The following is a 17,826-nucleotide window of genomic DNA, read 5'->3' as shown; positions in this document are numbered from 1 at the left end:
GCTGTGTTCATCCAGCCCTGCACCTTGTTGTCTCCAATCACTGGATACTGGTTCCAGATTTGAAGTATTGTCATTGAATCTTGTATTGTGGGACGACGTTCAATGCAGAAAGTGATGTCCAGTATATTTTCTACAGGTACACTTATTAGTCATTATTAACACGGAAACACAAGATTTGCACCCATATCCCATCCCTCCCTCTGACAGAGGGGAAGATAGTCCATGAACTGATCTCTTCTGCTCGAATTTGCCACATTTATTACCTGGTCTCTGCCCTGAGGGACAAAATCCCAGTTGTCACTCTGTAACCTATCCAGGGTCTTTGCTTCTTACTGCATAAATTCTGGCATTGGGGAGGATTCCTTAATTTGCCTGCAATTTGAAATGGTAATGTCATCTCAGGAGCAACTTGGGCATTGCCATGCTTGATGGAGCAGTGCATGACAAACAGTTAGCAAAGGTGGCTGATGACCAGTATAGGATTCAAAACAATGCCATGAGCACTGGGTTCAATTTTCCTTCTGCTTTCTCACCCTGTAATACAGTAAAATCATCACATAAAGCTGTGGTTTGATGACCCTCAAATAAATCAGTGAGGCTATCTGAAGAAGAAGCCTTTTTTTAATTTCTGGAGTCAGGATCTTTTTTATCATTCAAATCCAAATAATCAAAGTTTGCATTATTATACTATCTTGGTCAATGGTTGTGGTTTGATTAAATTGACAACCTCACCTTGGTTGCAAATAATCATTAAACCAAACATTTAGGAATAACAGGAGACTTTGCTAACCTCCCAATGAGATAAAACAGCTAGGTGAGAGATTAACTATTTACTTATGAGATCCTACAAATTTAATTTTGGCCAAATAGTTGCAGCACATGTTGTAGGTGCCCAAGAAGACCAGACAGGACCAGGGGATATTGATGTTTTGCCTTTAGTTCTTTATTACCAGAGAACTGAAGCTGTTGGTTGCAGCCTCAAAGAAACTTTCAAAGGGAAAGTAAAGTAAAAAAAAAAAGGAATTGTATCACCTGCAAACGAATGTATTGGTCATATTAGTCTTCCATTTTGAAGTATACAAGTCAACCAGCATGTCTCAGTCACCAATAGGCCAGTTAGCATCAGAGGAGCAGGAAATTTGACGTTTCAGGTCGGGACCAATGGATGCCTGGCCTGATGTGTTCCTCCAACTCCACACTGTGTTATCTCTGACTCCAGCATCAGCAGTTCTTGCTATGTCTCAGTCACCAATTTTGTTTCAGTTTTTCCTTCTGGGCATGCAGATCTTGTGCATCGGTAAGGAGAGTTAGGGGTTGGAAGGGAAGCAGGCTAGAGGCTAGAAGGGATCAAAAGATGGCAAGCAACAAAATCTGTGAATGAGGAACAGAAAGTAGGTTAGCGCAGATGTATGTTCTGATCCACTTATCAGTCAGTCAGGAGAAGCATTCCTGTTCCTTTTGCCTTGATAAGCAAAGTAAGAGGAATGAAACATAACTCTCTGATCCCAGACTTCAGTGGCCTCTTTTGGGTCTTCTGGCTTTGCTCCCAGTTGCCTATAGCAGTTGCTACAGTTATGTACAATCCAATTGCACAATATTGAGAATCAAGATGGTGTAGGGCTTTCCATTTCACATGTACAGGGCCTAACATCTCTTTCAGGTGCACACCTTGAAACAGTATGGAAGAATCTTTGTCAATGTAGCAAAGGGTACATGTCTACTGCAGAATGAGCTCAAACAAGCAGTCATATTGAATTGTAAATCAGAATATTGTGGATGCTGGAAACCTGAAATGTAAGTAGAAAATGCTGAACATACTCAACTGGTTGAGGAGCATCTGTGGAGAGAGAAAAGGAGTTAACATTTTGAACCTGTGACTCCAAATCAGAACTGGCAAAATTTATAAATATAGTCAATTTTCAGCAAGTATTGGGTGGGATAAGTACAAAAGGAAGGTCAGTGATCAAGTGAAAGACTTGAGAGTTTGGCCAATCAAAGGATTTGTCTTTCAAGGCTGAAGAAAATGGTGATAAGGCAAGTAAAGTAACAAAGAACAACAGATGTGCTAAGAGAGTTGCACTGATGACTGTAAGCAAAGAGAAAAACTGAAACAAGCGAAGAAAAGGAAACAAAGGGGAAAGTACAGATTAAGGTCTGGAATTTTTGAACTGAGGCCCAAACTTTCAATGGGCTGAAGCCCCTCTCCATCATGGCAAAAATGGTGGAAGTGGCTCAAAATCTTAAATCCTGGCCCCAAACATGGCAGTTATTTTCAGGTTATGACAGGCCATGTTTTGCACATATGCATTTTATGGAGGTAGCTGGCTAGTTAAATCACAAGCTGCCTCCAGTGAAGGAGGATTCTGGCATCTCTGTAGAGCATGGAATCTGGAGTGCATATTAGGCCTGATAACAGCATGTTTGAGCATTGTGCATTCATTTGGATAGGCAGGGTATTCCTTTGGTGATATCAGATACTCCTGTGGATATGATCCTGGAACACCTTTGGGGTGATCAGCAACATACAATGGAGAAGGTTTCAGGTACCTTTGGGGTTGGATAGGTACTCTTTCAGACTGTTAACTTCAAAGGGGATTATTCCTAAAAGGTGCATGAATGCATTGCAACTGTAAAGCTGTCAAAAATATGTCAACTTTGTCAAGAACTGTCAAATTTGTTTAGAACTGTTGTTAAGTATCAATTTTGTTTAGAGCTATCAAAATGATCAAAATAATCAAAATCAAATGTAGCAAAGGTCTTTTGTTTCAAGAGGGTATGGACTGAAATATAGAACGTCAGCTAATAGGATTTGGTTTTTCCTACTGTGTGCATGAGCACTAGCAGATACTAGGAAAACTGACTTGGTAGGGAAAGGGGAAAAAATTTAGAACTATGTGCTTGTATGAGTTGGCACTAGGTTGGCATTGGAGTACGAGGGTTGTGGGAGCCAGGTAGACGGGCATTGTGTACAACTGATATGAAACGTGGTAGGAATGGATAGAGGGATAAAGGGTAGTTTGTAATCATAGGGGTTCCAGAAGTGCAGAGGGTATAGGACATCAGGTGGCATGGATTGGCATGGATGGGACATGGAGAGTGTGCCAGGTTGAGATGGAATAAGGGAGTGAGGGGATGATGTTTGAAGAGATATTTTATATTTCAGTCTTCTATTTAATTCTCAGACACAGAGCTGGAGCCCCAGGACAGGCTTTTTGCCCAACTCATCTCAAAACCAGGTAACCATGTCAGCTCTTCCCAAGTCACCTGACCTGACCTCCAGTCTAGTCTGCACCTCCAATCCCATCATCACATCAACTCCCTATTTACTTCAGCCCCTTCCAGACCCAAAATGGAGTGTGCAGGTAGCCGTTGTTAAGGGTCAAGTTACAGAGCCAGGAATTCTCCCATCTAAGTGCACCCAACCTGGGGAAAAAAAAAGGGACCTCGTTGCTGAATCTTAAAGGTTATAACGTACCTAATTGAAATATGCGGTTTTGTTCCTTATTTTGAGGTTTACAGAAAAAGTGCTGGAGGCCAAGGACAGAAATGTCAGCATGAGAGTTAGGGTGAAGACTGAGAGGATGTTACCTGAGCTGCTTTTGGACTCCCCAGTGTAGAGGACACTATAATATGCATTGTGAATGCAATGCACTGAACTGAAAGAAGCTTAAGTAAATCACTGTTTCACTTGGGACGAATATTTGGGGCCTTGGACAGCAAAGATAGAGGAAGTGAAAGGCAAGTATTAAAGAACAAAGAACAAAGAACAAAGGAAATTACAGCACAGGAACTGGCCTTTCGGCCCTCCAAGCCTGCGCTGATCCAGATTCTCTATCTAAACCTGTTGCCTATTTTCAAAGGATCTGTATCCCTCTGCTCCCTGCCCATTCATGTATCTGTCTAGATACATCTTAAATGACGCTATTGTGCCCGCCTCTACCACCTCCACTGGCAACGCGTTCCAGGCATCCACCACCCTCTGCGTAAAGAACTTTCCACGCATATCTCCCTTAAGCTTTTCCCCTCTCACCTTGAAATCGTGACCCCGAGTAATTGAGTCTCCCACTCTGGGAAAAAGCTTCTTGCTATCCACCCTGTCTATACCTCTCATGATTTTGTAGACCTCAATCAGTTCCCCCCTCAACCTCAGTCTTTCTAATGTAAATAATCCTAATCTACTCAACCTCTCTTCATAGCTAGCGCCCTCCATACCAGGCAACATCCTGGTGAACCTCCTCTGCACCCTGTCCAAAGCATCCACATCCTTTTGGTAATGTGGTGACCAGAACTGTACGCAGTATTCCAAATGTGGTCAAACCAAAGTCCTAAACAACTGTAACATGACCTGCTAACTCTTGTACTCAATACCCCATCCGATGAATGAAAGCATGCCGTATGCCTTCTTGACTACTCTATCCACCTGCCTTGCCACCTTCAGGGTACAATGGACCTGAACACCCAGATCTCTCTGTGCATCAATTTTCCCCAGGGCTTTTCCATTTACCACATAGTTCGCTCTTGAATTGGATTCCAAAATGCATCACCTCGCATTTGCTTTTTTTTTCTGATTAATTCAGTTTTATTTATCCAAACTGGAAAAAGGCTGAGATATCAAATATAAAAAATCTGTTCCACAATTAAGCTTATTCAGTAATTTAGAATTTCCTACAGTAATATTTGTGTTAATTATTTATATCACATGCAGCTATCTAGAAGGCACTTGATGCTGATGAATTGGGCACATTTCAACTCTTACATCTCCTACTCTCAGAGCCAGAAAGGGGATGACTGAAGAATTGATCAAAGTAATGTAGAGAGAACAAATGCTTTGGAAAACTGAAAGCAGAGCGGAAGATGTGTTTGCTGGTGACACTGCATTAAGGTGGCAGAAATGAAGGAAATAATCCATTAAATACACAAGCTGATACAATGGAAGCTCAGGACAAGGGAAACCCCATTCTGGTTCTGTGAGGGGCTAGGTAAACCTCTTCGAAGACATCTTTTTACATCTGCCAAAACATACTCCCTACCGTGGTTAACAGGCCTTGACTTCAGCTCTGACCTCTTCCCCCAGAACATTCCATTCCCAGAAATATCAGTAGGTAGGGAGTTTCAGGACTTTTACCCACTGATGAAGAAATAACAATCCATTTCCCAATTAGATGTGTGACTTGTTGAAGGGGATCTTGCAATTGATGGTTTTCCCATATGCTTGTTAACCTTCTAGGTGGTAGAGTCACAAGTATGGAATTCACTATTGAAGAAGCCTTGTCAAGTTTCTGCAGTGCTTTTCACTTTTACAATATATATATGTAACTGTTCATTGTTCAACTAACAGTTGCAGATTTTCAGCCTGTTATCTCTTTTGAATATTGTATCAGATATTGTCTTATTATTTTTTTCTGTGCGGCTCTGTACTGCATAATTATTTTGGCATAATTACAACACAAAGCAATATTAAATTCTGCACTATAATGTTTGACTAGAACATATATCTCTTGATATTTTCACTTTATCTGGCTATATTCTGATTAATGTATGACTGCTGCCATTGCAATCATTTCAATTGCTATCATTAGGGCTGATACCATTTGCTAATTCCATCATTAAAAAAGAGAAAATGGGGAACAAATGTCTTAAAGCAGGAATTTCATTCAATTAATGTGATTAGTACATGAAAATTCTCCATTTGAACCTGAGTATCATGACATATAATGATTCTGAAACCAGAACTCTAAGCTAGCTGTTCTTTGGGCTAGCCATGCACTTGTATTACAATGGTGTTCATCTCATAGTATGAGAGACCTGCACATTTAACATTATGTGCAGAGCTTGCAGTGAATTCTCTGGTGACAACATTTATTACAGATCTGCTGGCCATCCTTACAAATGTCTCCCTTTCTAAGAGGGGAAGAAATGGCTACACACATTCGAACAGCTCCATTCAATGAGGTTATGGAATAGAGTCTACATGGATCTGAGAGGCCTGTCCATTAACAAAAACATAACACCAGAAAACCTGGATAGAGGTAGCAAGTCAGCATAACCATAGCCCTACGTGTTGAGTATAGGACCAGGTGAAGAAGACATTTGTTGGTCATGGAACTGTTGCCAAATTAAGAGAAGGTCTCACATTGGTTAATTTCATAATGTGGCTTTACTTGTCATCGTAGCAGCATTATAGTTAAAGCTTAAAGGAACATCACTACAGGAAATTATGAAAACTTTTCATGATTTCACAAATACATAAGCAGGTGTTGCAAGCATGCTGTTACTTTGCCATATCATTTGTTGCACAAGCCAAGCAAAACACAACAAAAATGCTCCTCAAATAAAGTACTTCCATACTTCATGCTCAAAGACTACCTCTCAAATTGCAGTGCTTGCTCTTGAGAATGTCTTGGAGGAAAGGCAACCCAGCTACCAGCTTCCAGGACAGGGATCTGGAGATATTGCTGAACTGTTTGATTGATAGAAAACATAATTAGTCCTATTTACTCTTGAAGGTTGGGACAGGCTTTCAGTGAGTTGCAGCCACCAGATACTCCTGGAAGAATTGTAAATAGATTGAGTTGGGGCTTTAATGACCTTATTTTTATGCCATACTCATCACTATGCCATGCCAAGAAGTGGGAAATTCAGCCTAAAGCCTTTACAGGTAACAGAAAGGAGGTAACATATCAATTGTGTCTTCAATGTAGCATCTCTTTGAAATGGACACCAAATATCTGGAAATTGTGGCTCTACCACTCCTAATGCATAATATCAGCATAGCCTCATCATTCAGGGGGATAAACTTCTGTGTAGGTTCTCCTGCGCATTTTCTTTCACAGTAAACATGAGGAAGGCCCTTCAAATGAATAAGTGGGAGAACACTGCAGAAGTTCAACATTCTGATTTTGAAGCTTTAGAAGTACAGTTCATGAGTAATTGCCCTCAGACCCAGGTACAGTGACTCGCCACAATTTTGAGGTTCTTTCAGCTTGTTTGGATGACAGTCATGCCTATAAGGTAAATGAGCGAACTGACCATAGCACCATGCTACAGGAAGACATTTAAATGGCCGAGCAAAATGCAACGTTATAGGGGAGAATATAATGATGGAGATTGCCTGCACAAAAGAGAAAGAATTCTGAAGGCTACGTTGGCAATTTAGCGTCATCTGATCAAGGCAGGAGAGGAACTTGAGGTATGAGGGGGTAAATGCTGTCATCTTGGTCCATGAGCTAATCATAATTTCCCAAAATTCCCTATATTTGACGTAGGTTTCATTAGATTGGAAGGTAGTGAATATTACTGTAATATTTAAAAATGGTGGGAGACAGACATCAAAAATTACAGGTCTATTAGCTTATCATCTGTCTTAGGAAGATGGATATAAGTCATGATTAAAGGCATTGTAGCTAGGCACATAGAAAGGCTTAAGGCAATCAGGAAAAGTCAACATGGTTTTGTGAAGGGGATCTCATGTTTAACCTTTTTATTGGACTTCTTTGAATAAGTATCACATGCTGTTGATAGAGATGTGACTATATTATGGCATTAAGAGGTGCATTTTGTCCTTTTTTTACTGAAGAGAAATTAAGACAGAGGTGATAAGTGGTCTGCTCTAAGTCAATAAAGTAAACAACTTGTGAGGCCTTGGGTTTTTTTAAAGTTGGAATAATAGAAGCTACATGAATGGGTGGGTTCAAGTTCCCACAGAACCAAGATTTTAGTTTCACTTTCATTAGCTGATGGGGTGTAGAAGCTGCTACACATCTCTCCCTGCTACAGCAAAATGATAGACTTCTTTCTCTGTCAGTCTCAGAGTTTTATCTTGATGTTCTTTCCTCTTGGACTGGAGAATTGCATGTGAGACAATCTATTTCACTAAATTTGTCTTTGCCAAAGGTGTGTTCATGGGATGCTACTATCTTGGAACAGGTAATCAGTAGTAGTTAACATATATTATCTTGTTAAGTATTTTGATAGAGTTACAATCTTAAATTCTTATTTTGTTTGTATTTTAACTATAGTGTAAGAATAAAGTGAGTTTTGCTTCAAGCCTGGTAGTTTGACAAATTGAGTTACATGCGGAACACAACACCTTACACTTGCTTTTAGAAATAAGAAAAAGTTCGGATCCAAGCTATCTTCTTAGTATATTTTAAGGGGATTTGGTCTGGCCCATAACAAGGGAACCAGTGGATGTATTGTAATTAGATTTCCAGAAAGTGCCACATCAAGGGCTATTGCTGAAAATAAAAGTTTATTGTGTAGGGGATAACATATTGGCATGGATCAAAGATTGGCTGACTAATTGGAAACAGAGACTAGGCATTAATGGGGCATTTTCTGGTTGGCAAGATGTGATGAGAGGTGTGCCACAGGAATCAGTGCTCGGGCCTCAACTTGTTATAACTTATATAATTATCTTAGAAGAAGGGATTAAATGTATTTTCACTAAATTTGCTCATAACATAAAGGTAGCTCAGGAAATAATTTGTGAAGAAGACACTAGGAGGTTACAAAGGTATATGAATAAATGAGTTGAAAGTGCAAAGATTTGCCAATTGGAATATAATGTGGGAAAATATGAAAATGCCCATTTTGGAAGGAAGAATGTTATCTAAATGATGCGAGATTGCAGAACTCTGAGTTGCAGAAAGGTCTAAGTGTCCCAGTCATGAATCACAAAAGACTTCTATGTATGTGCAGTAAATAATCAGGAAAGCTAATAGAATGTTATGATTTAGTATGAGACAAATTGGATGCAAAAGTAGGGAGGTTATGCTTCAGTGATACAGAACGTTGGAGACACCACATCTGGAGTGATGTACACTGTATTACTTTTCCGTATTTAAGGAAAGATGTAAATGCATTGGAAGCAATTTGAAGTAAGTTTACCAGATTCATATCTAAAATGAATGGTTTATCTTATGAAGAAAGTTTGGACAGGCTAGGTTTGTATCTGCTCAAGCTTAGAAGAGAAATTGATGGCTTGATTGAAACATACAGGATCCTGACAGCATTTGTTAGAATGAATATGGAAAGGATGGTTTCTGGTGTGGGATAATCTGGAACTTGGAGACCACATTTAAAAATAAGGTGTTTTTCTAATTAAGATAGAAATTAGGAGAATTTGTTCCCTCAGAGGGTTGTGAGTCTTTGGAACTTTCTTCCTCAAAAGATGGAAGATCTTTGATTATTTTTAAGGCACAGGTGAATAGATTCAGGGGGGTAAAAGGTAATTGAAGGTAGGTAATAATATGGATTTGAGGTTACAATCAAATCAGTTGCAATCTTTTGAAGTGGCATATTACTGTTCTTATCCTATGTGTTTTTGTGTTGAGCAGTTGAAAAAAGAATGGATGGGACAGATTCCATGGTCCGTTGTTCTTTCTCTACCCACTATGTTCTATGTAAAACTCTAGTTCAATCAATCGCACTAAACTTGTTCTCATTATATATCACAGTACAATTTCCGTAATCGTTAAGATTAAGAATTCATGACATGCAGTTCCTAGAATGAAGGACACAATTATTAGTAGTTTATCATTTTTCCCCATACAGCCATCATTTGAAATATTACCTGAGGCACAGAAGTAATGTTATTGACCTTCCTTTGTGTCCTTCATCAGCGTTGAAATTTAATTTATCCCCTAATTAATTCCAGTTCACAGTGAGATTCTGAAAATTACACGTGAGGTTACATTATCTGTATTTCTTTGAGAAAAGAAGAAAATGGTAATACATAATAAACAAAAGGAACTTAAAAATAGATGGCAAATATTTAAAAATTGGGAATTGCATTGTAGAGAAGAATATTTTACTCAGGTGACAGAAAAGGAAACAAACTCCTGGACAAAGTTGACTAAACAGAAGTAGAAGATGCCTTATGCCAGCAATGGGCAAAGGCCTGGGTACATGATGGCAACATCCCAGTGGCTTCCAGGCGAAACAGAGCCTTCCTTCCCCTGGATGCCATATTTTATGAACGAGACCCTGATGGCAAAAGGCTCTCAGGTTTCAACACTGCCAGCGGAGGGCTCATCCCTCCAAGCGCAGGGGACTATCTGCCTGACTCTCGCATGGAAAAACATTCCCTTTACCCCTTCAAAGCTTTCTCATAATAGAGGGGCCCACTCCTTCTTCCTGCAGCCTCAACAATACCCTCCTCTCTGAGTCACACAGCTGAGCTGACCTATTCTGGCTGCAGGATCTATGGTCTGCTGGTAAATTCCAGTAATTTCTTGGGCTGAAATCAAAGCAAGAATAAGGTTTACATCTGCTTATAATTTTCCTGCCTGGATACTCTCAATTTTTTTTCTGTTCGTATTGACTGCGTCTATTACACTCAACTTCTAAATGCATTCTCTTACTCTTGCACTTAATGAAGTGAAAATGATTGCTTGCAATAACAGCAAAACAGCCCAAATTGTGCAAAAACATTTATTTTTTACTTCTTATATTAATGTATCAATGTGATGGAAGTGTCAAGGCCAATGTCAATCAAGATAGTTTCAAAATAGACTAATCAGTAATAAGTACTCACTAGAAATGGATCATATACTTTGCGATAAGATAATCTGCAACACAAATTTGGAGAAGCTAATCATCTATTTGTAAAGTATGCTAGAAAATCCAAGATGTATAGATTTCTGCCCATTAATTTAAAGGGTTGGGATGTGACACATATGCTGTTTAGCTGCATGTATTGCAAGATGCTATGGAACTTCAAGCATATTTGAACAATTTCTTTGTTTTGATTCACAGGAAGAAGAAAACACATTAACATTTTAAAAAGGTGGCATTATCCCAGGCTCTGAATGGCACAGGCCTTGCAAAATATTGGGAAAATGAAACAAATGTAAAAACGATGAGATTCTCAATGTCAAGAATTACTAGTCCTATTGTCCACTTAAAGTTTGAACGGCTAGATTACAAGATCAATGGTAAGCAATAAAGAGCATTTTGCATACATTATTACCTATCCTCACCTCATTTGCTATTTTCCCAAGTACTGGAGAGAAACGAGCCAGCATCAATTCCCGAATTGAAAGTTGAAGCAGTAATCTGGTGGCTGCCTCTTCTCTGGGCATCCATCTTTGCCAGCCATCCCCAACATCTCCATGGGCAGTAACCACCTACATCCTCCGACACAGAGGATTGGCATTGGAAAAACGCCAGCCTCACCAGATCACAATGGCACATCTTGGACTCACTTCTCATACAGTTCAGCATTTCAATACTGCACTTTGGATCTCACTGGCACCATACATTGCAGTGCTGTTGCCAAGTCAGGAATGGGCGCCCATCTCAAGTATTGGAAAGGATGCATCTCAAGGCTGTTAGCTTGCTTTCTGCACCTGGGTGTTGGGGAGGCACACCATTCAGCTGCTGGAACCAGCATCTGTTAAGTTCAAACATAGAGTGGAAAGAAACCATGGTGACTTATAGAAAACCTGTAAACCCATTGTTTGGTAAGAAACTACTATTGAGGGCTGTTTTTTAAACTGCTGTCAATTACAAGATGTATTATTTTTAAAGAAGTGGTTATACAAAAATAAGGGGAAGTCAAAGCCAATAATAATAACAATAGCTAAAGGCCGTTCCCTTATTAAAGAGAGATGACCAGTGAGATTGAATCTAGATTGAGTAGATGTGGTAAAACTATTCCAACTCTTAAAAGCCATGATGTGGATGTGCCGGTGTTGGACTGAGGTGGACAAGGTCAGAAGTCACATGAGACCAGGTTATAGTCACAATCTGCTCCTCATAAAAGGATTGAGAACAAGTGATTTGAAAAAGAAGCAAATGTGATGTGAGAGAAACCATTTACACACATTGAATGGTTTGGGTCTGGAATGCGCTGTCTGGAACCAATGTTCCCTCTAAGCTGCGAACGGTAAGATACTCCAAGGTTTCCCATATCGCAATCGGAGTGAACAACCTGAACACAGCATTGACTTCCAGTTTCCGAAGTTGTTGTCATGTATGGACCTCGGAGAGCCGCATAGATGGGAAGAAAATCAAAGGGAATGTTATCTGCTGGAGGCAGGTTTAATTGAGGCATTCAAGAGGGTATTAGATGATAACATGAATAGAACCAATGCACAAGAGTATGAGGTAAAGGCAGGCACATGGCACAAGGTCATGTTGCTTATTTGGAGAGCTAGTGCATCCATGATGGATTGAATGACTTTCTTCTACGCTGTATCACTTCTGTGGTTCTGTTAGTCATAGCACTCACTCACTCTGCTCATCCATGGATACTCACAGCATCTGTGCTGTGCCTTTCCTTTCTTTTTAGTGCACACAGAGTAGTCCTTATTTTTGACTTATTGTTGTCACATGTAGTGAGATACAGTGAAAAGTGTTGGCTTGTGCGTTACACAGGCAGATCATACCATATAAAGTACATCAAGATAGCAGAACAGAGTGCAGAATATAGTGTTATAGCCGCAGAGAAGGCCTAGACAGAGAGATTAGTCCTGAGTCAGTAGAAGTGGTAAGGTTCCAAGTGAATGAGGAGGACATACAAGGGATTCAAGGGTTAGCAGTTTGGAGGATGGAGTGGATGAAAGCCTTTGAGAGAAGATGCTGCATGCAATATTGAGACTGGTCAACCATGTGAGGTAGGTGTAGTGGTGAAGAGTGTGTAAGGTAGCAGGGGTGGTACTTAGCCTGGCAACATTTGGAATAGTGTGGTGTTGGAGTTTAAATATGGCACCCCAGCATGAACGGCATGATCACTTTAGCAGCTACTGAGCACAAAATGGTGTAACAGTGGTCCCATGGAGGGAGGAAATGCTTCATGAAACTCCACTAAATTGGCACTTAGCCAAACTAAGGGAAGATTCAGCCTCAGGTTTTTTTTTCTGCTCCAAATTAAGATGATTTTATAAAACATCTTTCTTGTTACATTTGGATCAGCTGTATGCTGTTTACTACCACAAAGGAGATGATGTCTGCTGTTGCTTAATGTCAACAATGATAGAGACAGCTGGTAAAACTAAGATATGTTTGAATGGTTTTCTCCTTTTGTGCATCACACCCTTCATTTCCAGTCCTAAAGTGGGAGAATAAAATTACTTGCAAATGGATTTCCGCTTGAACGACCTTATTGTTCCTAACAGCTTTTTAATGACTTCTTGGGGAAAAGTACAATATTCCCTGAGGGTTAAGAAACTTGAAATGGGAAAAGTTCAGTTGAAATTAACTGAACAATAGAACAGCTACTTTGGCAGATGATCTACATTTTACTCAACAAAAAAAAAACAAAGAACTTCGGATGCTGGAACTCTGAAACAAAAAATGGAAATTGCTGGAGAAATTCCGAAGAAGGGTCACTGGACTTGCAACGTTTACTCTACTTTCTGTCTATAGGTTTGTATTTTGTCCTGGTTATTACATTAATTGGCTCATTGCTGCTTTGAAAGTTAAAGGAGGATGTGACTACATTACCAAGTTGGACAATGGTCCAGCACATGGAAAAACTTCCATGATCAACAATTGTTTAATTGCACTCCAATCAAATAACCAACAGTAAAATACTCATCTGTATATTTCCATTATCCTTCATCAATTCAAAACTCTATGTGTAACCATTACAGAGGGCAAAGAAAGATGGAACTACACTAGAACTCTTGAATTAGAGAATTGTTACAGCACAGACAGAACCCATTTGGCCCATCAAGTTCAAACTGGCTCTCTGAACAGCAATTCATTTAGATCTACTCTTTAATCCTTAGAATCCCTACAGTGCGTACAGAGGTCATTTAGCCCATCGAGTCTGCACCAACCCTCTGAACAGCATCTCACCCGAGCCCCATAACCCCGCATTAATCATGGCTAATTAAACTGGTCTGCACATCCTTGGACACAGCTGAGTAGTTTAGCATGGCCAGTTCTCCTAACTTGTACATCTCTAGACTTGGGAAGAAACCCACGCAGACACAGGGAGAATGTGCAAACTCCACAAAGACAGTAACCTAAGGCTGGAATTGAATCCAGATTCCTGGCACTATGAGGCAGCAGTGCTAACCACTGAGCCACCGTGCTGCCATTGGCCCTATCATCCTGCACACTTTCTCATCCATTCTAATTCCCTTTTGAAAGCATGATACAAATTGCCATCCCCTCAGGTAGTCAACTAAACAAAGAAAAAATGAAATTGTTATGATAGTGATATAAATGGACAATGAATTTTCGGATTCCATCATCCAGTGTTTAATACCTGAGACATTTCAGAGACAAAATGGATTTAAAAAGGGAATAACACTAAGGAAAAGAAGGATATAATGATCATGTGACCACACATAGTTTCATGAGCTGGTTCAATCACTAAGAAGCAATCAGCACTCAAATTGACATTGTTGTAACAAAACATTGAAACTCAGATGAGCCGATCCTGTTTGATTTACATCTTTCTGGATAAGTCTCAGTTTCACATTACTGGAGATAAAAGATGCTTAAAAAAACAACAAAGCCAGACAGGGGAATACACAGATAAACCATATTACATGCAACTTCTTTTGGGTTGAGCAGAAAAAGAGAAAAAGAAATGAACTGGAATATCTTATTTATCCCATTTTCTCTCTGCCTCTCAGCAGAAACCATCAGCAAAAAGTAAAATGCAGAATGGAGTGTTTGTTGCCAATGTCAAGATGGCTGGCCAAGGTGGCCACAACCTGCATATGTGCAGATTTTGCCTTGATGTCACATAACCGCAACAGCGCTGATTCACTTTTTCAAAGTTGGCACCATCCCTTCATGAACCACAGTGAGCTGTATTACATTATCTGTACATAATTAGAAGAGTGAGGCTTTGTTGTCACTTCAGATGTTGGGGAAAACTTCCAGAATGAAAATTAAAGGTACTGGCAGACTTTGAGCTAGGATTTCTGCTTGGGACTTTTCTCCTCCTCCTCTTCTACGGGGAGAGGGAAATCTGACCTATATGGGCTTTGACAGGCCACAGAAGGGAAGCGGAGACCACCCGATTATGGAGACACTCAGACTGGGAGTGAGAGTCTCAATTTGTGAATTTTTCTTAGAAAATAGTTCCTGATGACACACCTAACCTCTTTTTCTATGAGATGTGTCTCCCTTGTTACTCCACCCTGTGTGTGCCAAGCACAATTATTGTTCCCAACACTGCTATAGATGTACTGGTGCTGCACCAGGCAGTAATGGTATTATCACTAAACACAGACATCAGAGCAACACCCATTCATTGAAAACTTAAAGATTTCTACAAAACTTACTGAGAATACAACTAATCAATTAAACAACCTGGTCTCAGGTTAAAACCTTAAGGAAACTAAAGACTTTCAAAATATATATCCTTATATCTTTTTTCTGTGTATTGAGCATTTTCAACCTTGTTAGACTTTGGCCTCCTCCTGAGATCTCCACAATTCCAATCTTTAACCAATTCGATTCAGTCCACAAGATATCAAGAAATCTGAAGACACTGCAAAGGCTATGGATCCTGAAAGCATATCAGCAATATTACTGAAGATATGTTTTCCAAAGCCGAGTAACATTCACACCAGGCAATGGGTATCTCCAACAAGAGGGAATCTACATATCACACGACATTCAATGGCATTACATTGCTGAATCCCCACTATCAACATCCTGGGGGTTACCATGTACCAGAAACTGAAGTGGACTCTCTGTCCAAATACCATGGTAAAAAGGGCAGAGAAGAGGCTAGAAATTCTAGGACAAGTAGCTCACCTCCTGTCTCTCCAGTATCTGTTCATGATCTGCAAGACACAAATTAGGAATACTCTCCACTTGCCTGGATGAATGCAACTCCAACAATGCATAAGAAGCTTGACACCATGCAGGACATAGCAGCCCACTTGATTGGTACCCCATCCGCCATCTTGAATATTCACTCACTTCAACACTGACACACAGTGTGTATCATCGACAAGATGCACTGCAGAAACTCATCAAGGACCTTTAAATAGCACTTTCCATATCCATGGCATCCGCCATCTAGAAGGCCAAGGGTAGCAGATGCACTGGAGCACCACCGCCTGCAAATTCCCCTCCTGGCTACACAGAATCCACATCTTAGAACTATGTCACCAACTTTCACTGGGTCAGAATCCTGGAGCTCACTTTCTAATAGCGTGTGGATGTCTTTATATGTCAAGGACTGCAGCAGTTCAAAGAAACAACTCACCACCAATTTCTCCAGGATAATTAGAGATGGACAATGAGGTGGCCTAGCTAGAGGCACCCTTAAATCATGTGGGAATACAATGTAAAACAAAATGTGGTTGTGTGTAGATTTGCTGTGTTTTTACTATTTTTCTCAGAGTTACTCAGTTATAACTTCCTTTTAATTTTACTCAAGAAAATGTTGAAATTGGATACTTAATTTTGAACTGCTGAATGTTTAATTAAACAGTTGTATGCTGAAATGGAATAAATTTTCTTGTTGTTGACAGCTAGAGTACTGTGAGTAGATTTAGGCACCACACCTTAGGAAGGATATATTGGCCTTGGAACAGAAATAATCAAGACGGGTGGTGGTCTGCCCAACATTCAGCTCCTTTCTGTTATGAGGAGAGGACTTTGTCTCTGATGATCCCAAGTGGTTGACTAAACATTTCCAAACATGTAGACTGGTTTTGAAAGCTCCCCCTGACTTATTGTACCAAAACTCATTGACTGAAGGCTATGTCCCTTGAATTGACGGAGGCCTTTAAGAGCCACGATAAGCTTTCTGGCTTCATGTATGCACCAAACTGCACGGCACTACAGTAATATTGTGAGCCTAGTATCTCTGGCTGAGAGGCAAGGTGCAAAGAAAGGTAAGTCGTCAATTATGCCACGAGCGTCCAGAGAGGCTCAAAGTGAATGAAGACTAAGAGAGCAAGTTTACAGCCCAGAGATTAGAATTAGAATGAGGTTTCATTGTCTTGTGTACTCAAGTACAGGGATACAGGAGTACAGTGAAGAGTTTACAATGTCGCCATTCACGGTACCATCTCAGGTACAAGGTACCTAGGTAAAAAAGACTTAGGTAAAAATAAATAAATTAATTAAAAGTTCAACCCTACAGTTCTTCTCAGTATAAAGTAGTCATTGAGAAATAAAGTTAAACATTCCAAATTACAGTTTTCTTTAGCTATGGGTCTACAGTTGCTCCACCTTGGGCTATCCCCATTAGGGCTCAATGTCTCCACCACATTGGGCTCGATCTCTTGATTCCTGCACCTCCATGCTGCTGTGTCACCACCAACCACCATCTGGGCTCACCAGCTGCCTTGCAATAGCCCACCAGAGTCCCCCTCTGGTGCTGGTCTGGGCCCCTCAGCCAATTCCATGATGCTGCTGGTCACTACGGTTTACCCCGCGCACACCAACCGCCTCATAGCCAACCACCAAAGTCCCTGCTGTGAGCCCACTGCCATCGCCACCACTGCCTCCACAACCGAGCTCCCTCCAGAAGGTAGCAAAAAACACTAAAAAAGTGAAAGAAGCAAGAAAAGGAGAAAGAAAAGCAGTCGGAATGGGCAAGCTCCGGATCAGGAGACCTACTCCACTGTCATCTTGGATTAAGTACCATAGCCTGACCTAGTCAATTCACTGGTTTTATGTCTCTGAGCGCAAAGTATCTTTGCTGCAGGATTACATTAAAGTGCACAAGTGTCCTGTAAGTGAACTGGAGATCTGCCAAGAGGGTTCTTAAAAGCTGGCACAGCAATAGATGCAAAGTTGTTGCTTTGTTTAATTTCTCCAGTTTCTCACTTCCCAAAGCTGGGTTACTGTTTTTCATGTATATTTATACCTGATATTTGTATTAAAACCACTTCA

The sequence above is a fragment of the Rhincodon typus genome, chromosome 1, assembly GCF_021869965.1.
Source record: "Rhincodon typus isolate 14 chromosome 1, sRhiTyp1.1, whole genome shotgun sequence".
Classification (NCBI taxonomy): Eukaryota; Metazoa; Chordata; class Chondrichthyes; order Orectolobiformes; family Rhincodontidae; genus Rhincodon; species Rhincodon typus.
The sequence above is the reverse complement of the archived record's forward strand: the minus strand, read 5'-3'. Positions refer to the sequence as shown.